The 26,405-nt window shown below is 45.9% G+C and overlaps 1 protein-coding gene across 1 annotated transcript in view; it reads left to right on the top strand.

Annotated features, from left to right (window-relative positions):
- Nucleotides 1–26,405, top strand: part of LOC138491789 (transient receptor potential cation channel subfamily V member 6-like) — a 599,702-nt gene that overhangs the window by 108,137 nt on the left and 465,160 nt on the right. The gene's annotated exons all lie outside the window — the stretch shown is intronic.

The following is a 26,405-nucleotide window of genomic DNA, read 5'->3' as shown; positions in this document are numbered from 1 at the left end:
CAACAAAATGTCCTCCAAATCCTAACCATCCTCTTCTTCCAAGAAGGACAGCATGACCCAGGGGTATACTGTGCATGGAGAATGTATATTCTTGCAAAGCAAAGTCAAAATAATATTCCTAATTGACAGTCATCTTCCCCACCTCTTCCAAATCTCCAAGTCTTTGATGACATTGTTCTTTCACTTTTTCAGTAGTTGCAGACACTGCTTAAGTTATTCAGGCCCTGGCTGTCACAATTCGTTTGTGTTTGGGGCAGTGCCCAACAGCCACACCATGTATGCCTGCTCCCTCTACTGTGGCCCACAGAGATGATACAGGTATTGTCCCCACTAAAAAGCATCTATCCACTTGGCATTTACCCCTATTCTTCGTGCGGGGCACATTTATTTTTTTGCAGCAAGCTCTTACATTACCCTTAGGAGCCCATGTTCAGGTCACAGGGCTGTCATCGCTGACACTGTGACATATATGGTCCAGAGATGCGCTTGCATCAACTAAAGTTTGAATGCAGCGCTCAAGTGCCACTGGATTTAATTAGAGGTCCAATGCACACAGTCCAGCAATGCACAGTATTATCAAATGCACTTTATCAAAGCCCCCTGCAGGTTTGTGCTTGGCTTAGCATCCACTATAACCCCCATGTTACTCATGGTAAGTATAACTAAACGCATTGCCGGGTTAGGAATATTCTTTCCTGATAGGTGTTTGAAGAAAGGGAAATCAAAGATGCGTGTGACACAATCCTTTCTCTTGGGGTGTACTTTATTAATAAAAGGAAGGCGTTTTTTATTGAGTTATATATGTTGCTGCTCGGTACTTGGCAAGCGTGATGACGTGGCCACTTCACTGATATGTGATCGGAAACCGAATGTATCCTTCGATCCGGGTTGACTTCCTATGAACTATGGTTTCATTCTGGCTCAGTGGGCCACAGACCACTAATTCAGGGCAAGGGGCAAGACCGTCCCTGGCGAATGGGTAGAGGCTGAGGTTTTATTTAGAGGGGGTGTGTTGTTTTGCTGTATTCGATACACTTAAGTTGACAGTGGACAGAACGTTTGTGTGCGTTAGGTTGGATTACTTTTATGATGAAGATCTCTCGTCAGAGGACTGTTTTTAATTCCTTTTTGGAGATCATCAGGTTAGGTACTGACTATAGTCGAGGGCAAAAAGAAGCGCAGAAGAGATGGCTGTATAGCCTGTATTCCTTTTTAGTTTTGGCTATTAGGTGGATCTGTCACTGCTGCATATGGGCCAAAACTATAATCATGGGCAGTCAAAATAGGAGAGTGATGGGATGCGAGGGGGGATACACAACCTGTAAGCGTTGTTTTGATTTACCCAACGTTTGATGGCTACTCCCACCCACTACCAGCCCATTCCTGCCCAAAACACTTCCCACCCCTTTGATTTCTTTGAGCTAACCCTTTAGTATTAGAGAGATGCCAATGTTATTTCCATGCTGTCTTCTGAAGGGTAATGGCTAAATTGCAGCTATGAAGCAGCTTCTGGTGTAATAAAAATGTCTCTGCCAAGTGCGACATAATCCATTTGATTTATTAACAATAAGTGTGCCCTTGCATTTGTTCCTTGCACTAGATTCCTATTAAAACAAGCATTGACAAAGCAAACTGTTTTGGCTGTTATAGAAGTACTACATAGGAATTTGCCAGATACATCCAAAGTATGCCCAGGTTCTAACACCACGGTCCAATATTTGGCATCATCTAATAGCCAGGAAATGCCTGTTCTAAGCCTACACAAAAGCCAGACCAGTTGTCTTTGCTAATTCTTGTTTTCTTTTTCCCTGTATTTGGCATTCTAACTTGCCAGATTGACCTGCCCAGATGCAGTTAAACCTGCCCAAACATGTGCGCTATAAATAAATCAACTCAAATCAAATCTGTACCGAGTATTAGCAAATGTGTCAGAACATCATGTGATTCTAGTGTTTGCAGGTTGTTTGGCACTTTGCCCGAACACGCCTCAAACATTGCATTTGATATGCTGAGCCACTTGCAGCCAGTGGACGGATTTCATGGTGGGTTTGTCATCTAGTAGGTTTTCTTCAGATTTCGACAAAGGCTTTCTTCCTGTTTCTAAATTCGCTGCAGCGTTTGAGCTATGGTGCAGCAACAAACACTATGTTACAGAAATCTAAGCGGACAAGCTCGTTTTAGTTCAATTCAAAGTTTGTTTGGAGGAGTGGAAGGTCCCTTTTTAGCACCATTAGTGCTTATCTGAGATAAGAAGAAAATATCCCGGTCCCCCTAGATTATTTACTTTCTTTACCAAGTAATGTGTCATTGCGGGTGTTGCCACTTAACCCCTTAAGTGCCAGGCTATTATGCAAGTATATGCGAAAAGGACGAGCATACGAACGTATACAGGCATGATGAATGCATCATTTGTTTCAGCAGTCACCCTGGGACGCTGCAGGAGGAGGAGGATGGCCAAGGGCTGGATCTTCCACCCAAGGACCAGCCTTGTTGGGATGCCTAATGATCAGGTCTATGCCAAGTATAGGTTCTTCCCCCATATCATCCAGACCTGGTCATGGAGTGGGTAGATTACCTCATATCACCCACCCTGTGCTCCCAAGCACTGAGCCGCTTGCAAAAGGTGCTCACTGTACAGCATTTTTGGCTACTGGCTCATTCCAGCAGACCACCACCATAGTTGGTGGAATTATACAGGCCACGCAGTCTGCTGCCTTGTAAGTGATTTCAACCCGGCACTCCACCTAAGTCAATGCCTAGCGTGTGATGCACAGCTGGAACCCTTAATTATTTATTTTTGTCTATAAGTTCTTTTATTTCTGAATGATGTACCCTTATATCACGCCCCTCTCTTTGAATCCCCCCCAGTCTCACTGAACCAGGAAGCAGGCTGTTTGGCAAAGTTAAAATATTTATGGATTTCACAATATATATATCACACTATTTAATATTTATACAAGGATCACCAATGGGGTGATGTTACAATTAACAATCTCTTTAATCAGAAGGAGTATGGATAGGAAAAATAATGCAGCATAGAATAATACTTTGTGTGGGTTCAGTCAAACGCAATGTCACTCTTTCCCCCTTCACCCTCAATCCCCCCCAATATGCAAGATAAAGAGATGAAAGGAGAGAAAACAGGTTCCAGGGATACAAACTCAACAAATACAGTTTCAATCCCAATTTCCCCCAGCAAACTCAGAGAGAAACAGGAATTATTGCAAACAGGACAAATGCTTTTGAATGTGGCTTTGAATGAATGGGTAAAAACACTGAAAGATGGATTTAATTCACTAAATTGGAGTCAAAACTAGTGGGAGCCGCTTTGTATAGTTTCATATAAACACTTGTAATGATTATTGAATAACTTGTAGATGGAACACTTAATTCTAAGGTTGAATGCAAAGAACAGCTGTTTTACACGTGATGAAATTGAGCCAAACGAAAATTTGCAGCAAACCTTTCTGCACGCGGGAGCGAGATTGCGGAAAAATTAGAAGGAGTTGGAATGCGGTTTTGGATTCGTTGGAAAGCTGAGGATGTTAGCTTCAATTTGACACTTAATTTCATTTCTAGCATGCACGGTACGGAAGTTATGAAGGTTTTAGTAGTGGTCGGTTTTTCTCAGAAAGAGTCAAAATTTGTAAACAAGGTTGCGCTTTTTAAAATCTTTGAAACAAGTTTCTTATACTAGGGATTCTATGAAGATACAAGATACCCAACGGTACAGCCACCAGATCAGTGCTGCCTCTGTCTGGCTTTTGCCCGCTGAGACACTTGTCTTTCATCAGCAAATATATTAGCGCAAAGATGATTTTATCACTACCATTACCAAAGGACTATAGGAATGAGAGAAAGATTCAGGAAAGACAAAATATTTTCTTCAATGCAGTTCTGGATATGATAGAATGGGTTTGGATAGGATTACTTAAGGGTAAGATACTTGCTAGTGACAATTATATGCTATAGATATTCACAACTACTATTTGGAATGGACCCGTCAGGGATCTGGTCAAAGATTTCTGGACTGGAATTCTGTTAGCCCACTGGATAGGATTCAGGGCGCTCAGGTTCTGCACTCAGCAAGGCACTCTGGACACTGCACGGCACTCTGGACTGGATCTGACGGGTTGGTTCTGGGTTATAGCTATCTGGTTACAGCTCTGCTCTACTGTTTTAGATCTCTGGATTCTAGCAAGAGTTCTTGGCAAGAAAGCAGAAACAGCACAGCCAGGCTGTTCTTCTTGGTGTTCCCCTTGGAAGTCTGGGGTAAAACCTGGTTTCAGGATTTTAAAAGGCCAAGCTGAGAAGGGTTCAGCTTTGGAATTGGGCCTCTCTGCTTTCAAAGTTATGGAGCCTTGGATATGGGTTTCTCCTGCAAAGTGCTTTGCCAGCAATCAGTTGATGGGTGAATGTGTGTGTCTATCTAGGTCCTAAGCTGTCTCCATGTATGTATTTCCCAAAGGGATGTGTAGTCTGAATCATACTAGGCACAGCCTCTAGGAATCCTATTGGTTAGGGTGTGTCCTCTCTCCTGATTTGAGAAGAAATTCTGGCATCATGATGATGCTGTATTTTACAACCCAGGGAGAACCTCCCCTTTGTTTTTGCACAGTAAATCTCTTTTTCATATAAAGCATATTTACAATATTACCAACTTGCTAGCAATAACATATTTACATCACAGATTTAGTGGAGAAAGTATTCCTCTGAGTTCCATCTCAGTGAGAGCTTCGGTTCAGATTTGACAGTTTTTCGCGCTTTTGGTTGGGTACCTAATGTCAGATTTGTCCACATTTTTATACATATATGCGCATGGCATCTGGGCATAATCCTGTGAAGTTTCATATTTCTAGCATCATCACAATTGCTACAAAATCACAATTTATGTAGTCATGTCTCTGAACATAGCACAGAGTTCTGAGTAGTTTCAAAATGTGACCAGGATTTTCATGTTAACAACACTATATTTTACAGATGTTTACAATTTTGCACAGTTCTCTGTGAGACTTTTTCAAAAAGATGCTTTCTTGTGGTTTAAGGATACACATATCTGTCTGGCCCGCTGTCATGATTCCTGCCCCTCATGTCCCCAGCCCTCCAAGATGTCAGCCTGGAGCCAGGCCACGATCACCTACATGGCCCTCAAGGGCCTCTTCATCCCTCCAAAGACCGACTTGGAGTCAGACTTGGCGCTTGTGGCACCAGGCTCACTCACTCCCATAGGATGACATTGGGGATTGGACTTGTAGTGCAATGATGGGGACAAGATGGATGCCCCCACATATTTTGGTTCCCGGAACTGCATGTGCAGTCTAGTCTTTTGGGTGTGGTTCAGCCCAGAGACATCGGGGATACCCAGAGACTATTTAAGCCATGCCCAGGCTGAGAAACATGCTTTGAGTTTTCTGCACCTGCAGCGTGACACTCACTGTGTTCCGATCGGTCTCCAGTAGGCCTGCATCTTTCTTCTGCGCTCAGCTCCTGCAAGAACAAAAACACAGTTAGGAACAGCCGTACCTTGCGGCACTTCTGCCCATCATTCATCGCTCCTTCTGTTCTGCGGGAATCTTCGGCGGTGTCATTCCCATCCCGGCACGCTGCTTCCTAAGGAAAAGGGAAAAGAACAGAAAAAAGGCATTAGTAAGCATTCAGCAAATCTTCGCTTATTTTTAAAGACTGTACGAGCTTCAAACGCTTATCTGAATCCCAGCCGCTCTGGGGGAACTCTGTCTCCGGAACTTCTCATCCATCTGCAAGAGGGAAAAGACACTCCAGGTTAGCGTGGAAACATCTAGAGGCGCTGCATACCACGCTTACTCACTGCATTTCTTCTTCATAACCGGCATCCACACTGAAAACGTTGCGGCACCTAAAAGACACAGAAAAATAACTCAGTTCAATACAAATACGAAAGGGTCGCATCGCACATCGTGCTCTCACTCACCTTCAGTGCTACTCATCTCAGCAGCATGTTGCCATCCCCGGACGCCAGCCATCATCTAAGGAAGGAAAGGAACGAAGTTAGAGAACTGTTCAAAAGACTCATTATACTTACCTGTCGGACTCTTGCCAGTGAAGTAACTAGGCAGCAACGAGCCCACATCAATCAACGCGCCCCTGCATTGAAAGCAGGACAGAGAGCACACTTTCCAAGAAAACAAGGTGAGCTGTGGATCAAAGGGAGGGGTTGGACCCCGGGGAAGAAGGGGTTCAAGCACACATAGACAATAGGGAGTTAAACTCTACCAATCCTGTGTTTTAGGCCCAGTCTCCAGTCGAGTAGACTCCAGGGAAGGGTTTGAGGTCGTAAGAGGACAGAACAGGCTGAGTGACATCCCAATGGATACCAGGTGAGCGTTACACCCGCCCCCAAAGTTTTGCTGGGCCAAGAGCAATCCAGGCCTCTATTCCTGCTGGCAGGAGTTCTTGTTGACACTTGAATTTGCATTCCCTTTCAATCCAGGAAGTCTATTGTCTCTCCCCAGAGAAGCAGTGCAAAATCTCCTCCCCCTTCATTAACATCCAACTGAGTGTTCCTGGGGCAGAGAGCAAAGGAAGGTACCTTTTGGTGGGAAGGAGAAGGGTGGTGTGTTTCACAGTGGGGGAAGCTTCTTTGAAGTTTTGCTGAATCAAGTTACTTTAAGGCAAATTGTTACATTGTTCTCTGTTGAAATTAAAGTTATAATTTTAAAAACAGGCAAACATATCTCCAATTCCAGTCTTTTTCAACATAGAAATTAAATAGTGGCAACCTATATTGCTTTTTATGGCAAGTCACTTCTTTTCAACAGTTTCACTTTAATGTACAAGTTTAAACTGCCAGTGTATTTTAATGACAGCTTTGATACAGGCGGCCAGCGGTACTGCGCCCATATTCTGACAGATTTCCACCAACAAGCAAACACACTTTTTAATGTGGATATTCTCTGATAGATTATGCTTTGCCTGACATAGTGCGCTTATGTGGATTCCTTAAATAAGGTGATGGTTAACACCCAGTAAGGATGTGGATCTTTTCTGATGTTTGGGAACCATTATTTTGCAATTTTAACAGCCAAGGAAAAATGGAGTTTAGAGCACTTCTGGGTTTCCTTGCAATGAAGCACTGTCTTTTCAGGTAGTTCCATTTCCCTCTGTAGGCAGCCCAATGACTGGTTTTGGCAGTGTGGTCTCCTGCGCCACCACTGACACAGGCAAAGTGGATTGGCAGCCAACTTTTCCGATTTCACTGCGCAATTCTTCAGAGGTTTTTAGCGCGTATAGGATGTTTTGCGGCCATTCTGTTGGTTCTGGTGAAAACAGCACACAGTGATGTCGCAGGGCAGAGCCTAGTGGGTCAATACATCCCACAGCCTACACCAGGTGTTGGCAATAATAATTGAATGTCCTTCTGTCCGCCAGCATATCTACATGCCCAGAACACCTGCAGAAAGGCAAGCAGCAGTCCAGGATTTGTATCGGGTTGCGCACTTCCCAAAAATGCTAGGTGCTATTGATTGCATCCATGTTGCTCTACGTCCACCTAGAGCAACAGAGCACATCCACCGCAACCGGAAACACTGGCACTTCCTTAATGTTCAGGTTGTGTGTGATACAATTACAGAAAGAAGCAGGAAGACTCTGTTCTCTGGACCAGAGTATTACTGTAAATCACAAACCTGAAAAAATGTGTCCAGAGAGTGAATTATGTTAATCACAAAATTGTATCAAATTTTATTCACCATGATACAGACATTTTTTCAAAAAGGTCAGTTAATTACATATTAATTTACAGTTCATCATTATATCACATAACTAGACAGCAAGGATATACATAAAAACTGGCTAAAAATAGTCCACCACAATAAACATTCATAGTGCAGCATTCAGACCATACACAACACTCAGTGACATTGAACCATGTAACAATTGTTAAAAGGCATAACAAAATTGATTGACAATAGGGAGTGGGAAAAACTTTCCTCACATCCCATCTGGTTATTTTAATTTTTGAAATTTTACAAAAGCAGCAATAGAAATGATTAAAAACAATCTATCGCAAGGGTGGATCTAGGAAGAAGAATATTATGTAGACCACATCCCTGGAAAGTAGGCTGAACCGGTTGCGATGTAGAATGTACTTTGAACAACATTTTCATCAGGAGAAGGATGTCATAAAAGCTGCAAGGGAAGAGCAACACTGCATGAATTTGTAGCAGTGCCCTATCCCAAACCTAACTCTGTGAACAAGAGTGTCTACACCACGTGCTACCTGTTACTGTCCATGTGTTGAATAAAAGTTACATTCAATTGGGGAGTCAAAAGAAAGTCAAAGACAACTCCAACTACAGAGTTTTTAAATCCAGAGCAAGAGAGTGAAGCCCATAGAGCTGTGCTGGAAATAACAAGTGGGTTGCACCACAGAGAGATAATGGGGGTCATTACGAATATGGCTGTAAGGCCGACAAAGAACAAAATGAAACATAGTGCAGCTAACACATACATGCCGCAAAAAACTGAGATTCACGGGCACCCCTCAGTGACATACAACTCAAGGAAACAACTCATAAGACAACCATCAACATGTATCCCAGCACACACGCACAAACACCTGCACACTGCATGCAAAACAAACACACAAAACACACACACTGACAAACAACAACAGCCCCCACACTGCCTGTTCCCCTCAGTGACATGCAGCAATTGTGCATCTCACATATCCCCAATCACTAGACAATGGCACATACACAATGCACACATCAGTCAACATGCTGCATGAAAATGTGAAGACATCACATATGCAAATAACTGAGCCCACAAAAAAGCTGGTACCCCTGGAAGACTACCAATGGCACGTTAAGGCATGCCATCACCTGCATAGTATTGGGACAGTGCACTGCACAAAGTCATGGGAACACATATTACTAAACTCATGCATTGGTCATTTGTCAGGCACTTATACAAGTACCCCAAATGTTTCTAAGTGCACACAGGGCAACAGGTTGGGGTCAGGGGAAGGTAGCCAATGAAATACCAACAGAGATAAATAATAGGATCTATATCACAAACAAATCTTGACAATGGACCTCATTACGACCCGAGCGGTAACTATGGCGCTAGTAGCGTCTTGGTTGCCGCCTGTATTTTACTGATTCCGCCATGGTGAATGGCGGAATTACCGCCCCATTCCAAGGTTGGCGGGGCGATAATTCCCCATTCACCATTGGCCCTTCCCCATTCCCATTTTTGCCCCCATAGGGCTCAATGGAAATGGGGAAGGTGGTAGTTACGGTAATGCAAATTGTGGTACCGTAATTACCTCCAAGATCCCTTTGCGGGTCCAATCCTTAACGCAAAGGGACCTCGTAATTAGGCGGTAAGGGGTTAACGGCGCCGCCACCTTTTACGGCGCCGTTAACCCCTTACCGTCTGGGTCGTAATGAGGCCCAATGACCCTCATTACAACTTTGCCAGTCCGTAAACAATGGTGCCGGTAAGCTTACCTGCAATGTTGTTTCCAGACCAGCAAAGTACAAGTCTGGTGGGCAGGTGCCCGTGCTTCCCTGTTCCCTATTCCCATTGAGTCGTATGGGACTTAAATGGGAATGGGGAACAACATGTTACCGATGCCTGAATTACCAGCCTCCGCGGTTGTAATACCACGGTGTTACCCGCAAGTCAGGTGCCAGTAACTGTTTATGGGTCTGGCGGCTACCTGCAGTTTTACCGGCACGGTTACTGCCAGACCCGTCATGAGGGCTAATAACTGTGAGGGGAGGCACACCCACTACACCTTGTGAGTGTTCCCAAAGTGTGTGATCCTGGGCTACCAACAAGGCATACATTCATGCAACATAGAATTAAAAAGTCACTGACCTGTAACAGAGGCAGCAGGTATGAGATCGTGAGAATCTACCTAGTAACTCTCTCCTCCCCTGTGACAAAACCAGAGCAGGGAAGAGTTTGCAGGGAAACCCTCTCGGAAAGAAAACCCTGAGTCTTGATGGAATGGAAATCACATTCTCTGGCCTGTAGATTCAAGAAATGCTCTCTATGTTGTTATCGGGAGCTGGGTCTTCAAAGTATGCTGTAAACAGAAAGCCAGAAATTAATAGGGCTTTCAATCTGCCTACAAAGTGTTCTTATGAGAGAAATAGGTATACCTTTTGCAAGTGATACCAATGGAATAGCTGTGTAAGGATGTTGGTTTGCACCTCCGAACGTACTTCTCAGATATGGAAACCCTCGCACTGAGGAGGTAAGGCAAAAGGTGGAGCGCGAGGGTAGGGCGAGCAGAGGAAAGAGAAGAGAGAAGAGAAGGAACAAGACCCCACCTATTGGGAGAGATCCATATGGAATGCTGACGCATTTTAGCGGTTGCGATGGTAACGGTGAGACTGAGAGTCTCGATAACCGCTGGGAGGCGACTCGGCTGCCGCGGAAGAAGGGCGGAACAGGATAGTGTCTGTGAAATGGGGAGAGAGTTGTTACAGGTGCTGTGAGCAATGGATTGCTAGAGTATTGGAAGACTGGGGTGAAACTGGAATGGAACGTATCGAGGAAGGAGGAGTCTCCCGGATTTCTAGACAGGAAGCGGGTCCGAAGTAAGCAGGGTGAGTGTTGTGGGAAATGGAGGGGGTTCTGAGAAAGAGAAAGGAAAACACAGACGAGATGAACAAGCTCCTAAGAAAGGATGAGCTACGAAATACTTGGACTAGTCACAGACTAACAGACTGCAGCTATTGAAGCAGTAGCAACGCGACTCTGCACCAGTGGAGACCTCAGATAAATTTCCTCCAACGCCAGCGAGGAGTCACTCCTGCAGGACTCTCAGAGAAGCTTGCAATGCTGCACAACCTCTGTGGCGCCATCTTGGGAGAAACACAAAAGCGCACACCAATGCACTTCCATCTGCCCCACTTCGACCACCTCTGCCTACAGGGCATGACAACGTGCAAGTGTACAGGGGAGGGTGGGAAGGGAAAAGGTTCTGATTTGTTCATGGAGAACAGCTCGGGGTGAAGTGCTAAGAAAATAAAAGATAAACGTAAGTGAAATCTCCCATGGTGATGCTGAGCGTGAGCAAGTGCAGTATATACACAGTTGCTTTGATGATACATATGGGGGGTCAGGGCCCCAAGGACACATAAGAGCCCTGCACATCAGGCACACTACTATATGTTTAGTGTGGAAGAGAGAGGGAGAAGAGAAAGGACTTGAGGATTATTGTGAATTTAAGGAGGTCCTGCTCAAGTCGCAGACAGAGAGCGAGGCTATTACACAGAAGGCAGCACACAGGAAATGGATCCACCAACAGCCCTTTCTATACGAAAGTGCCTCACACACAGGGAGTTGTTGCCAGAGGAACATAGGCGTCTAGAAAGGGAGTATTTGATCAGGAAGCATTGAAGATAGAGTGGTACCCGGCCCCAGATAGCCCTCTGGATGATACTCAGGGATTACAATGTAATCTGTGCTGAGACTGTGAGCCACCAAAGGCTTTGTAGTGCAGGAGAGATGCAGCCCCTCGTCCTGAGGCCAATGATAAGTCTTGCTGCCCTAATCTGGGTAAGCTGGTGGGGTCGCAGAGTGGACCAAGGAACAATAAAGAGTAGGCTGTTGCATTAGTGTAGCCTAGAGAGAACCAGAGCACAGATAACATTGTGTCTCTGGGGGAAGGTGTGGAATGGTACAGTTACTTTGAGAAAGAAGAGCTGAAAGTGGGACTTCTTGACAATGTCCAGAATATGAGGGATGAAGGAAAGGGGGAGTTGAAGATGACTCCAAGATTCCTGGCTTTGGATGGGGGGGTGGTGGGTGAGCCCATGGAAGAAGGTTCAGAGTACATAGAAGAAGTAGGCTGCAGGGGATCCAATAGGGAGACTCTCGGTTTGGATGGTGCATAAACTGAGGTCATTGGCAGTGCACCAGGCCAGGATGGTGGAGAGGCAGTCAGGGTGAATGAAGGTGCAAGTGTGTCAGTAGGAACTTTGCTGAAGAGTTGTGTGTCATCAGCATAGCACTGGAATTTGTGGGTGAATGAGGCAATGAAGCGTTGCAGCAGGGAAATGTATATGTTAAAGACGCATGAAAAAAAATGTAGACCTGTAGGATGCCACAGGTGGAGAAGGAAGTAGGGTAGAGGAAGGGCACAGAATGATTTTGTAGGAATGGCTGGTTAGGAATGAGCTAAGCCAATCCACTGGCTGCTCATGGAGCATTTTAATGAGGATGGAATGCTTTACTGTGTCAAATGCAGATGAGATATCAAGGAGGATGAGGACAGAAGGGGATTATGAATTGAGGGATGCTAGCAGTTCTTGATGGGTGTTCAGGAGAGCAGTGTCTGTGGCTTAGGCAGGTTGGAATCCACACTGGTGTACATTTACACCATCAACAAGTACGTCATGGGCGTCCATTTGGGGGAGGGCAAACCTCTCAAGCAGTTTCCCCAGGAAGGTGGTGATTGAAATTGGGTGGTAGTTGGCTAAGCAGGAAGGCTCTGCAGATCATATTCTATGGTAGGGCGCACAAGGGAGTGCTTGAGGGAGGATGGAAACTAAACAGCAGCCAAGGAGTGGTTGCAGAGATCAGCAAGAGCAGGAGGAGATGTTGCCCTTGATGGTTCTGGATGAGCATGGGCCCACCTGTTTGGATGATACCTTTATGGAGTTGACAACTATGATCACTTCTTCTTGCTCACTGTTCTTAGAGAGGCACAGCTCCACCTCACTGACGAGGCCCAACCAGGCCAAAACACACGTCATGGGTTGCTGTTGATACTCTTGTTCAGAAGAGAATTGCCAGGCATTTTGGTACTGGACTGCCCTAGGGCAGGACAAAGACTGATATGTAGTGGACATTTCCTAAGAGGGGGAGGGTCAGGGTGCATGTCAACTTCCACATGGGTGGATGTAAAACAAAATAATAATAATAGCCCTCCATGGTCTCATGTATCGCACGGCTATGGTGGACCAGCAGGCATGTCTCTGCTGGTACCACCATCCTGGGTTGAATCAGAAGGTGGTAGTGGTGCTTGAGGCTGACCACGCAGTGCCCTGGCCTGGTGCTCAGTGGCAGCGGCCATGTGTGCCACTGATGAATGCACCAGCACACTGAGGGCTTGGAGGTCACCATGCATAGAGTTTGGTCAAACATGAAAATATTATGATGTAATGTAAATGCGAGACATTCCTTCAACATTAGAACTAACTTCATGAATGAGGCTGATTTGTAATGAAAAAAAGTACTCTATAGTAGCTAGAGCTAATTGATGATCTATAGACGTATATAATGCCTTGACATCCATTGTAGCCGAAATAAGATTTGCATTCCATTTGATCCCTTTCAGTATCTTAAATACATGCATCGTGTACCTCACATATGATTTCAATTTCAGAACTTCTGGTCTTAACAAAATATCTATGTATTTAGACATACTTTCTGTTAGCTAGGATGGCTTAGAAATCAGCCTCATTCATGAAGTCAGTTCTAATGTTGAAAGAATTTCTTGCATTTACGTTGCATCATAATATTGTCTTGTTTGACCAAACTCTATACAAACAGATTGAAGGTGTGGGGGGGGCTAACAACCTCTTTATGGGTGAATTTGAATATACTCATTTTAAGAACTGTCCGGATGTGGGTAACAAAGTATATAGCTGGATCAGGTGAATAGATGATATTCTGCTGATTTGGAATGGAACTGAAGAGGAACTTACTGAATTTAACAATTATTTGAATGACAACAGCTTTGGTATCAAGCTCACTCTTGAAATGAGCAGACAAAAGGTGACTTTTTTGGATTTGTACATCATAACAGATGGAAATACCCTACATACTCAAACCTTCAGAAAAGAAACTTAGGAGAATTTGATCCTTCAAATTCACCTCAGTGAACTGCCACAAGAAAAGTGTCATTGATAATATTCCCAAAAGGGAGTTTCTAAGTGCCAAAAGAAATTGCAGTAAAAATCGTGATTATACAGTAGAGACATTGGTTATGGAGGATAGATCTTTACAAAGAGGTTGCAATAAGGACGTTATCAATCAGGCCAAGATTAAGGCAGAAAAAACAAATAGAAATCTGCTACTAACATCTAAACCAAAAATATCAGATTAAGAAACTAAGATCAGAATGATCACCCAGTATTACCAAGACAATGCAAGTATCTACAACATTTAAAAAAAATATTGGCCAATCTTGCAATTAGATGAAGTACTGTGCCAATATATTGTTACAAAACCGGATTTTGTCTATACTAGAGCACCAACGCTCAAAACTATTTTGAGTCCCAGTTATATGGCAATCAATGTAGACTATACACAGAGAGGGGCATCAAGTGTCATGCCTGTGAAAGTACTTTATAAATGCATGAATTGTACCATGTGCAAATATGCCTTAAATAATGTGCAAAAATATGTGACACCGGACAAACAGAATATTAAGATCAGAGACTTAATTGTAGAACCAAATATGTAATTTATATTATTATCCATGTCTGCAACAAGATGTATGTTGGTTCAATCATTAGAGTGCTTCGCTTCCACATCAGAGAGCATTTAAACATGTCAGTTACAACAGGGAGAAGGTTACCCTTACATGAACACTGGGACAAGTTTCACCAGATGGACAACAGGGAGGAAATGAAGTTTATTGGCGTCAAACAGAAGAATCCTCAGGCAGGAAGAATCCAGACTGATCTGCAGATTGCACAGTAACATTATTGATTTGAATAAGGACACTGAGATGGACATTTTTCTTTAAGATATGTACATTTTAAGATATTATGAGAATGTGTAACTTAATAATGAAGGAGATCAAAATCATGTGTAAGGGTCTGGGGTGCCCTGTGTCCGGTACCATTGCACGGCATTCAGACAGTGGTTGATTTTACTCATCAAATTTGTCATTAAGATTCACCAAATCAAGTTCCTGAATTTCAGGACTAATGCAATATACCATAATGGACAATTACTAAGGACTGATTATATGTAGGAAAGATAATTAAGATATACACAATATTATGAATACACTAACTTGTAAGGTTCCTGGATATACGGACCAGATTTGAACTGTGACTCATGACCAGGTCGTGATTAGGATTCAAGGGCTTTTGACAAAATCTAATTATATTCCAGATCTGATTAGAACAGTTTCCAATCATTATTTTGAGATTATGATTTTTTTGACTCATGGTATTTTGGAATTGTGTACTTTATGAAATGTGATTATGTTTTTTGGCTTGTAAATTAAATTTGGTTTACAATTTGTGAATCGCTCAGGTTTTTGATAAACATGTATGGTATTTGAATTTCTCGCAAGATCGCTGTAATTTGGCTAGCCCTTTTTCCCTATATAATCAATCCAAAGCGCATAGGCTTCTGGGTCCACCCTTTCATACTAGACGCGTGTATGCGCAGAGGCGAATCCCCCACCAAAATAAGAAGTTTGTACGGTCCCTGAAGTGAACGAATTGCGTGGCACCCCAAAAATCACAGTATTCCATTCGTCCATCTACTCCCCTTTGCATGTACAGTCGGAGTTGCTTCTACACGTACTTATGTATCCCCGAACCTGGCGTGCTTAACACCAGCAAGCAGTGCGTGTCACGTAAGTTACGCGCTGAGTGCCTTTTTTTGGATTTCACATGTCCACGCAAATTGTTTCCGCACAAAGTCCTGTCACTCTGTTTTTCGGCTGGCTGTGGATTAATACCCGGAAGACCCACGCTCCTGCCTCAGAGCCATTTTCCCTGCCTCCTACTGCCCTGATCTGCCTCCTACCTAGCCATCTGCTGCTGCCTGTCCAGTGTGTGTGCCTGCTGCTCACCTGCACTGCGTTTCGAGTACCTGCTGTCCAGCCATTGCCAGTACTCCTGTTCTTGGCCCTGTGACCACCTCAGCTGCTTCATCAGACTCTCACCATGCCATACCACCACCACTGCTCCACAGCCCAGCTCCAGGACCACACTGCCCACCCACACCCGGCGCTACATCCAGGCCTGTGCCACTGCAGAGGTGCACCGTGCGCGCAGGTGCCGGCTGTCCCGTACCAGCATGCAGATCCTGGAGAAGGTTTACCCGGTGCTGCACACCCAGGTCTGCGAGTTGCATCAACATCTGGAGTCAACTGGTGATTATCCATGTAATGCTATGGTCTACGGTGCATGTGCCTGTTGCTGCATGTTGGCAGTGAGCCCCTTAAGCTTGCAACAAGTATGTTTCTGAGACAGATGTCTTCGTGCATGCCCCAGCCATTGTTCTCATGTGTGCATTGGACAATATGTATTTTGAATGAGATATCACTTGCATTGTGTGGTGTACTGCTGCCTTTAATACATGCACATGTTTTGTTACTTGTGTCTGAGACGTGCCCGTGTGACAAGTGTGACAGTTGAGGTAGTGTTGCTTGTGGCATGTGCATGCATGATGTTCATGTGTATCTGCTAAAGATGGGGATGTGTGACTGCCCATCACTCACGACTGGAAGCAACACATGCATTTGGATGTCTAACGTAGTCATGTAGAGGGATTACAGTTAACAGGACTCTGATGTGATTGCTCATCACACTGTTGATGTGTGTGCATGACATGTGTATGTGCTTGTTGCTGTGGCATGCCAACATGTGAATGTGCAAATGATGCATGTGTGTGCAGCATATGCTATTGATTCGTCGTGACAGTGGCAAGTAGCCTGATGTAAATGTCTGGAAGTATGGTCAGACATGTATATCCACATGGACATGGATGTGGATTGCATGTCCATGTGTGTGGGGGCGGAGATTGATGGTTGTTCCTTTGACTAGTCATGATCATGTAAATGTTGGTATTGCCAAGCACACATTTGTGCAGTACACTGATGTTCCTTTTCTGTGTCTCCTTTTCCACAGATGCATCTGATGAAGAGGGCAGAAGCAGTGCTGTGGAGCATGGCAGCAGGGATGCCTCCATCAGGCAGAGGCGCAAGGCCCAGGCACGCCCCCTTGAAAGCACTTATTTTGGGAGCGATGTGGCTTTAGCCGCGCTGGTGACATCAGGCAATGCTGCTGGGGGTACGTTCAAGAAGGTCAAGGTGGGAGTGAACTCCACACCAGCGGGGGGACAGGTGAAGCCACACAGGGGCCATCAATGGCAGAAGATGTCCCGGATTCATCCAGGTTGGCAGGGGTACAGGGGAGGAGGTGGCCATTGAAGCCCAGTCCATGGGGTCAGGTGGGGGTGTTGAGGTGGCCGTGCCTACTGCAGTCCTGAGCCTGGGGCATGTGGCTGTGCAGGCTGCCCTGGAGGTGCCTGTGCACATTCTTGTACCTGGGCCATTGAATGCAGCTAAATGCGCCGGTGGGAATGCCTCCACCCAGCCCCAGCCCCTGGTGTCATCTGTATCCACAAAGAGCAACACCCCTTTACCATCTGCTGTTGCCATCCGGGACTATGTGCTACCACTGCAGGCCGAGGTGGCGAGGCGTACAGCCATCATCCGTGATGATGTGCAGGCTACACATAGTCTGCTTGCACATAACCACAGTGAGGCATGCCGCCTCATCACCTGGCTTGCAACATGCCCGTTCCGTGTTGTGCTCCAAGGGCTGTTCACTGATACAACTCCCTCCTCATCTTCCTCCTCTGTGCGCCAGTCATCCTCCGGTGCCTTCCAGCCCAGATACCACCAGGGCCTCACCTGTGCATCAGACTCACCCACATTGCCCAGTCTGGTGGAGCCAACATCCCTGCCCGAGTTGGGAGTTCAAGGTCAATCAGCTGAGGTGGTCACCATGCCTACCCACACACCGACAGGGTCACCAGCAATGGAGGGACAGCAGGCACCTAGAAGCAGGGCACAGGCCGTACAAATCCAGCTATCGTCATCAGTCCAGAGGGCGTACACACAAAGCTGGCACCAGGCACTGTGGCAGCAGTTGGTAATCAGGAGCAGGCTACAATTCTCAGGGCACAACATCCAAAGGGGGCAGGTGCACAATGTGAGGCGGGAGGAACACGTGGACCTGAGGGACAGGATGTCTTCTGTGTTCCAGAGATATGGGCAGCAGAGTGGAGCAGAGAGGCAGCGGGATCAGGAAGCGAGGATTGCGTTGGCCAGGGTTGTGATTGCGCTGTGTCGGCCGAGGAGGCGGGCTGCCATCCTGGAGGCCACTTGCAGGGAAGCCGAGGTGATAGAGACACAGAGGCTGGAGACCCTGCAAGCTCTCAGTCAAGAACGGAGGCCTGCCTGAGGAGTGAGGATGTGGCGTTGGACTCAGCCCTGGTAGAGAGCCTGAGTGAGATTGGCAAGGAGGAGTTGGACTAGCTTGCTGCCTGTGTGAATAGTTATTTAGATGTAGGTTTCCTTTCTTTCTTTATTACTGTACCCAGACTTTTCAGACATTCCTTCCCCGTTTTTACTGTATATACTTCTTTAGGCCTAAGGATTTTAATTTTGTATATATTTTACATGGACAACTTTTATCTTCATTTGAAGATTTCTTCTGTACATATTTCTTCAATGTATGTTAAATGCCACGCTTTGTGCATTTCATTTGTCTGCCTGCCTGTTTGCTAGTTCTATTTTGAGCCAGTGCATCTCTCCATTGCAAGTCATGTGTCTTGTTGCGTGCATGCTTGTGTATTGCTGTTGCTGGAATGGTTGTGGATGGCAGGATGCACATGAGCCTGACATTTGGTGCTATGTCCATGAGACGAATTGGTGTGCACTGTAGATTTGGATTTGCATTGACCTGTGCTGCATCACTCTGTGTTTGGCATCAGTGTGGTTGGGGTGGAGGGAGGTGGGCTCACTGTGGGAGTGTTCCATGGTCACGTTCATAGCACATTACTTTTTTATTGTTGTGTTAAACACATGTCTTGCATACACCTTCACCAGCAAGTGCAGTCACACAATGCCTTCTCGTATGTGTTGGTTAACCCCTACCACTGGAATGCAGTAGTGGCACATATTTGATCTTCCTGAGTGGCTGCACAATTCACCAGTCTCTGCGAGTCATGTTCTCTCTGACTGCCCTAGCATCACCCATGCATGGACCGGCCATGTGATAGTTGCCTGACAGGTATTTTGCCACCCAGCTCACTCATGTTCAGGCTGTGACACGCCTGGCAATTGTTTGTGGATTTTGCAACAACTTTGGGTATGTTTGCTTCTGTCATGGGCACACATTCTGTCACTGTGCTGTGATGCTTTGGCAATGTGGCATGGGTGTCCAGTCTAGAGGGGACTGCCTGTGGGGGGTGTCACAGGTGAGGGGCATTGGGGTGTTGTGTTCCATCTGGAGGGGGCTGCCTGTTGGGGCTGTCCCCTCTGGAGGGGGCTGCCTCTGTTGGTGTCACAGGTAAGGGGGCTGGGTAGTGGTGTCCTGTATGGAGGGGGCTGGGTAGTGGTGTCCTTTATGGAGGGGGCTGCCTGTGGGGGGTGTCACAGGTGAATGGCTGGGGGTGGTGTCCCATCTGGAAGGGGCTGCCTGTTGGGGGTGTCCCATCTGGAGTGGGCTGCCTGTGGGCGGTGTCACTGGTGAGAGGGGTAGGGAACGGTGTCCCATCTGGAGGGGGCTGCCTGTGGAGGGAGTCTCATCTGGAGAGGGCTGCCTGTGGGGGCTGTCACAGGTGAAGGGGGTAGGGGGTTTTATCCAATCTGGAGGGGGCTGCCTGTGGGGGGTGTCCAGTCTGGAGGGAGCTGCCTGTGGGGGGTGTCCCATCTGGAGGGGGCTGCTGCTGGGGGGTGTCCCGTCTTGAGGGGGCTGCCTGTGGGGAGTGTCACAGTTCAGAGGGGCTGGGGGTTGTTGTCCTGTTTGGAGGTGGCTGCCTGTGGGGGGTATCACACATGAGGGGGCCTGGGGGATGGTGTCCCATCTGGAGGGGGCTGCCTGTGGGGTTGTCACAGGTGAGAGAGTGTGGGGGGTGTGTGCAGTCTGGAGGGGGCTGCCTGTGGGGGTGTCCCGCCTGGAGGAGGCTGTCTGTGGGAGTGTCCCATCTGGAGGGGGCTGCCTGTGGGGAGTGTCCAGTCTGGAGGGGGCTGCCTGTGGGGGGTGTCATGGGTGAGGGGGTCTGGGAGGTGGTGTCCATCTGGAGGGGGCTGCCTGTGGTGGGTGTCGCAGGTGAGGGGGTTTGGGGGTGGTGTCCCATCTGGAGGGGGTTGCCTGTGGGGAGTGTCACAGGTGAGGGGGGCTAGGGGGCGGGTGTCCCATCAAGAGGGGGCTGCCTGTGGGGTGTGTCACAGGAGAGGGGGGCTGGGGAGTGGTGTGTGGACTACAGTCATTCATGTGCAGTAGGGGGATGTGTGGACAGGATAGTTGCTGAGGGTATAGGAGGGAACTCACTTTTATGTAAGGGGTGTGGCCTACCCTTACGAGGGGGCGCACCAATTTGCTGAGGTACGGGCTGGTCTTGCGAGGGAGGGCATGTGTTTTCTTTGGGGTGTGGCCTTGGATTGCGAGGTGAGGCACACGATTTTGCTGGGGTATGGGCTGGGCTTGCGAGGGAGGGCAGGCGTTTTCTCTGGGGTGTGGCCTGGGATTGCGAGGTGAGGCACATGATTTTGCTGGGGTACGGATGTTAGGGAGAATTCTCAGAAATATGCTGATTTTCTCCACCTTAGAGATCCCCAGCAACTTTACTGGATTTTGAGGACTTGATTTTTTTATCTGGAGAGGTGAGACCCTTTTTTTCCAACTCTCTCATGTATTTTAAAATGATTTCTGAGCTTTGTGTTTCTTTTGGTTATGGAGCATGACAAACTCCATAGGCATCATCTTTTACATTGTGTCACGCAGCACCTTCAGTGCAGTCGCACATGGAAGTCTTTCAGATTTCCTAAAGGTTTAAATACCTTCTCTGGGATAAACTACTGTTTCCCAGAGCAGTAAAGTAAAATTGACTTTACTTACATTGTAACTTTCTAGACCCAGCACACACTATCTTACCATAGGGTGCTGGAGGAGTTACTTAGTATCCCCTTTGTCTAGCTTCTCATGTAACATTTTGATGTTACCCTTTCCTCACTGAATGGCTGATGGCAGTGGTTTAATTTTAACTACTTTGGTGTGCCTTTACAGCGGGCTGCGTTCACAGCTGCAGTAAAGCACCCAAGGGTGCCATTTTTGTCAAAATGGCCCAGTCTTCTTTTTCGCCATTTTTTGTTGAAAGGTCCTTCTTGAGATTTACTCTGCACGCCAAACCAGGTTTGGTCCCTTTGTTTGCTTTGCCTTTGGCGGGATTCATGAGTAAAGCCCGCCTCTGGCTCCAGGGAGTCTGGGCTGGGCAGAAAGTGAGGGAGATGCCCAAAACTCCCTGTGCTTAGTTCCCTAGGAGACCCAAATGCACTCACATTGGTTTTCCCGGTGAAGCCCTGCTGCTGTGCTGAAACTCCAAATTCATATTGACAGAGAAGCCCCTGCAAGGACGACTTCTCCCCTTGAGTTGGTGGGACCAATCAACTCCAAAGTAAGCCACCTGGACATTCTCTCAGTGCTGGTTGCTTTTCCACAGAGTTGCGGCTGGAAACCAAATAGCCAGGGAGAGGAACACCAGATAGTGTGCATTGCTTTTAAGTTGGCCAAGAGCTCCAGGAAGATCTTCCAGGCTCCCACGAAGCAGGACTGACCGAGCCTGAGCCCCCTCAACTGATTGCTGGTTGTGAGCGGTGACCATCCCATTGCAGTGCAGGAGTCCCCAGAAGTCCTCCCTCTTGTCCCCACGACTGAGGCCCAGGAACAGTGAGATCTGCAGAGCCGCTCAGGAACAGAAGTGATCTGCTGCACTTCTTCACTACAAACGTACTGTAAAAGTCTGAGAGAACTTACCTCATGTTGTAGAGTTTCTTGCATCTTCTACTACTCACAAGTCTTAACAGCTTGTGACCCTACATTCATTCTTCTTTTCTTCAAAGAATTCTAAAAACATTGTGAAAGACCTTTCCTACTTACCTACCAGAAGTGCTTCAGCCCATATAAGACTTCTTCCCCATTGACTTTGGCTTAGCCTGTTATAACTGAATGACTCTGCTTAGTGGGTCAAAAAGTATTTGCCTGCTTAAGAATATTTGTGATCTCTTGTTTGTTCTAATTACCTTTTCCTTTAACCAATTTCTAAAAGTATTCTAAATGCATCAGTAAGATATTAATGTCCCCAGCATCCTAGCTATTGAAGTCACCTGAGGGTGTAGGTTGTGACTGTGGGCCATCCCAAAAGGGACTTCATTGATTTTAGAAAATTAAGAGTGTGTTTTGAAGTGTATTTGAGTGTTACTTTTAGATTGCTCCCTTCTGGAGAAGGCTTACTCTAACTGACTGATAAATACATTAATAATTGTTTATTCAAGAAACATTGGGCCTCATTACGAGTCCGGCGGTAACCTGCTGGTTTTTCCGGCTTGGTTACCACCGGACTTGTATTACCATTCTGCCTCCGTGATTCCCGGAATTACCTGGGCATTACAACCCCGGTGACCCAGGAATTCCGGAGGCAGAATTCGGTAAATCCCCATTCCCATTGAGTCCCATGTGACTCAATGGGAATGGGGACCATGGAAACACCAGCACCATCTCGTGATGGTGCCGGTGTTTCCACGTCCACCTGCAGGCGAGCAGTGTTAAAACCGCCAGGTCAGACCTGACGGGAATGACACCTCCGCCTGCAGGACACCGAATCACCGGTATGGAAACAACGGTGGTGGCGGGTTTACTGCCACCGTTATTTCCAAACCGGGTGACTCATAATGAGGCCCATTGTGTGTAAGTGTTTATTTGAATACTTGTCACTTTGCATCTCTGTGTAACTCCCCTACAGCTCACATTGACCCCTCTTGAAATAAGCCTGGCTGCTCAGCCACACTACCAACTTGTGTAGTACAGACCTATACCAGAGGTTGGGTTCCTATAGCCAGGAGGTCAGGGTTGTTGTAGTGCACCCAAAGGGTACTGCATACAATCTTGCCTAACACAGGCTGCGCTTGCACGGGAGGGCACGTGTTTTCTCTGGGGTGCGGCTTGGGATTGCAAGATGAGGCATGCGATTTCGCTGGGGTACGGGCTGGGCTTGCGAGGGAGGACACACGTTTTCTCTGGGTTGCGGCATGGGGTTGCGAGGTGAGTCGCGCAATTTCGCTGGGGTACTAGATGCTGGGCCAGGGGTGGTGCTGAGGTTTGCGCCATGTTAGTCCTTTGACTTGCTTTTTGGTGTGCGTGGGGGGTGTTGTAGGCGTTCCTCATGCAGCTTGTTGTGACTTGCGTGATGGCTAGTAATGTGTCTTGGAATCCATTAATACGTATGGCGCGCAATATTTTCTCTGCGCCACAGCTTTTGCAGGCGCCTTTTCTGCGCGCGGCCCTTGCACCATTTCTGCACCAGATTCCATGAATCGGGCCCTAGGTCTGTCTCTGAGATAGCTTGGTTGAAATCGACATGAGCCTGTGCCCATTTTTCTATCATGGCCATCCTTGCCACTTTATATATTCCTCTATAGCTAGCTTCTATGTGTCTAATCTATCTTGTGATACTGCGTATTTACAGATATAAACCAGTAAGTTACTTCATTCTTCTTTATATCCATGATTACTTTAGCTTTATGTATATATTTCTCTTGGTGCTTCAGTTACATCGTCACTCTTAAGTATTTTCATATTGTTTCAGCATATGTTCATATATCTTCTTTATGACATCATTCTGCCCTGGTCAGATTTCACTTAATGCTCCATGATGTCCATGGTGCGTGCTGACATCCTTCCATGCGGCATCCTTCCACATTTTCAGTGCAAGGGTACATTCTATATGGCTATCTGAATGCATGTCTCTCATACACTTGATGCAGTAGTGGGATTACACAAGGGGTCCCAGCAATAGCCCTTCATCTGCTGTTCCAATATGTCGGTGGTGAGGGGGCAGGAACTAGTGAGAAAGCATTTACTTGCTCCTCTACATTCCCCCCTCTGGTCGAATCTTTGACCAAATTCTCTTCCTCAGCTTCCTTCCTTTTGTCTTGAAACTGTAATTTCTTTTGGATCCATATCTTTGTCACCCCCTCATGTGACCTGCATTTTTTATATGTTCATCCACACTCCAAGTCATTTGGCAGCAATCTCCATATGGTGGACAGAATACGCAATGTCCTACATATTTTGTACGATCCTTGTGGTAGTAGAACTTTGTTCCTGGAGGTACAAGAGTACTTTCTTTATATTCTCAGGGGTACTGGCTTCATTCTGCAATTGCTCTCCAGTTTCAGTATCTATATCAATCATTATCTTGTTTCCAAAAGATTTCTTAGTTGTATTCTGGCATGCCCCACAATGATATTTATAAGACAAAATCCTAGCAATACAAACACTAAGATTGCTAAGTCGCTTGAAGACATTCGCTAACTAGTTGGGAAACCACGAAAACAGAGATGTAAACCAATCATCCTCCTCTGTCTCATCTACTTCATCCACCATCTTTGTGTGCAGGGTTGACAACATCATTATTGCTTCTGTCAGGGTCCCATTTTCTTTATCATGCGCAAGTATAACATGTACGGCAAGAAGGCCCAATCTTGGAACACACGCCGCCTTCCATTGCTGTCATTAAGCCCAGGACTTACCTGTTCTGGATGGCCATAAGTCTGATTGCCCTCATCTCTGATTTCATTCAATCCTTTTATTGTCGTATTGATCGTCTGCAGAAGCTCCCATCGGGTGATCTGCAACCACTTGGCATTCAACGTAATCTGAATTACTAGGATGAAGATAGCTGTAAATATCACTGATGTTCTGCTGAACAGTTTATGCTCATCTGGAATATCATGATATGCTTCTACTGATTTTGCTGAGAAGTAATTCTGCTGTCTGCCGAACAATCTTTTCTTCCTTAGGTGTGTATCCATCTTTGGAAAATGTGTTATCTGCCAGTCACTTTGTGGTACTACCAAGGCTGTCATGCTTATCAGTACCAATGAACACACTCCTCCTCATTTGGGTGGTAATTTCATATATGCTTTTGTTCCACAGGCCCAATAGTGGTCCATCTAAACTGCTGTTCCTCCCTTCATGCCTGATACGTCAAAAACTTGGCCACATTTGAGATTTTATTTTCTCCAAATTTGATTGTGCCATTATTTCTGAAACATAAGGATGCATTCTTCAGGGGTGGTATGTTCAGGGGTAGTATTTGCAAGGGTCCCCGCTCATTGTCAACCCATGTTATTAATCGTGCAGTCTTAAACCATTAATCTTTGCATTCTTTCTCTGCCTTCATCACAGCTTCCTCCCATTGTTCAGTTACTGCTAGTGTTTTACACACAACCAATCCATCAACCCATCCTTCAGGCATGAGCATTGCTCCTTTAATTCATAGCTGGTCTCTTTCCTAGCATTCTCGTCTTACCTCCCCAGTCTTGTCTTCACATTGGAGCATCATATTTTCTTCTATCTTGATTCCTGCTCTATTTTTAACAGGCTGCTCATATTTTATTATTCAATGCTGAGATGCCTTTTTATTTACTCATGGTATGGATGCTGTTCTGCCTTGGAATTGTCCTCTTGTCAGACATAGTGCAAGGTGCACCAGACAATGTGCCTTTTTCACTGATACTTCTGTTGCTATGAATATGTAAGATATTCCCAAAGCACAAGGTATAAGGGAGCACACATAACAGATTTCATCTGACATTCTGCTCCCCATCTTTTTCATGTGCTGATATCATCGATGATTCTTTAAATGAGACGAATTGTCAAAATGCGTAGTAATATTTCCATGGTTTTCCTTAACATCCCTTTTAATTCGAGACCATAGATCTTTAGTTATATTATAGAAAAAGCTGTCTGTGCCTTTAGTGGGAACAATAGTAGTTCCTTCATTACCATCCTCCATATCTGTATTGTCCTTTTTGATATCTCTAAACATCATCATAATAAGGAGGAAAACACAAATCATAGGAAAAACAACATACAAGAGTGTGTGTAAAGTGTCTACAAAGGTATCATGAAAGATGAAATGTGCTTCTTTTCTTCTCGTGCCAGTTCTTCTGTCCCATTGTTCCCTGACCCTATCTAGAAAAGAAAAAAAAGTTCTCTTGCTTCAATGCGGGCAACTGCTGGAGGTGTCAGTGTTTCTCCTTTGTATGGCTTGATATCATGTAAATGCAGCCAAGCTCACCATCCTTTTAACTCTACTGCAGTGGGACTAACTTTCTCCACCTCGTAGGGACCTTCAAAACCAGGTGTGCTCTAGGTGCGCATGAATTTCCATACCAGCATGTGGTCTTCTGGATACAAAACAGGTGGCTGCAGAAAATCCCCTAAATCCTTGAGTTGATTGTCTTTGTCGCTTCTTTTTGACCCCTCCCTTCTGTTTTTGACCTGTTGAGACATGAAAGAAGTACTTGCAGTCATTGTTTTAGGTAATTGTGCATCTGATTACCTAATGCCTTCACTACA

This window comes from Ambystoma mexicanum, chromosome 10 (genome assembly GCF_040938575.1).
Source record: "Ambystoma mexicanum isolate Mex_15411 chromosome 10, UKY_AmexF1_1, whole genome shotgun sequence".
In the NCBI taxonomy this organism is placed as follows: domain Eukaryota; kingdom Metazoa; phylum Chordata; class Amphibia; order Caudata; family Ambystomatidae; genus Ambystoma; species Ambystoma mexicanum.
The sequence above is the reverse complement of the archived record's forward strand: the minus strand, read 5'-3'. Positions and strand labels throughout refer to the sequence as shown.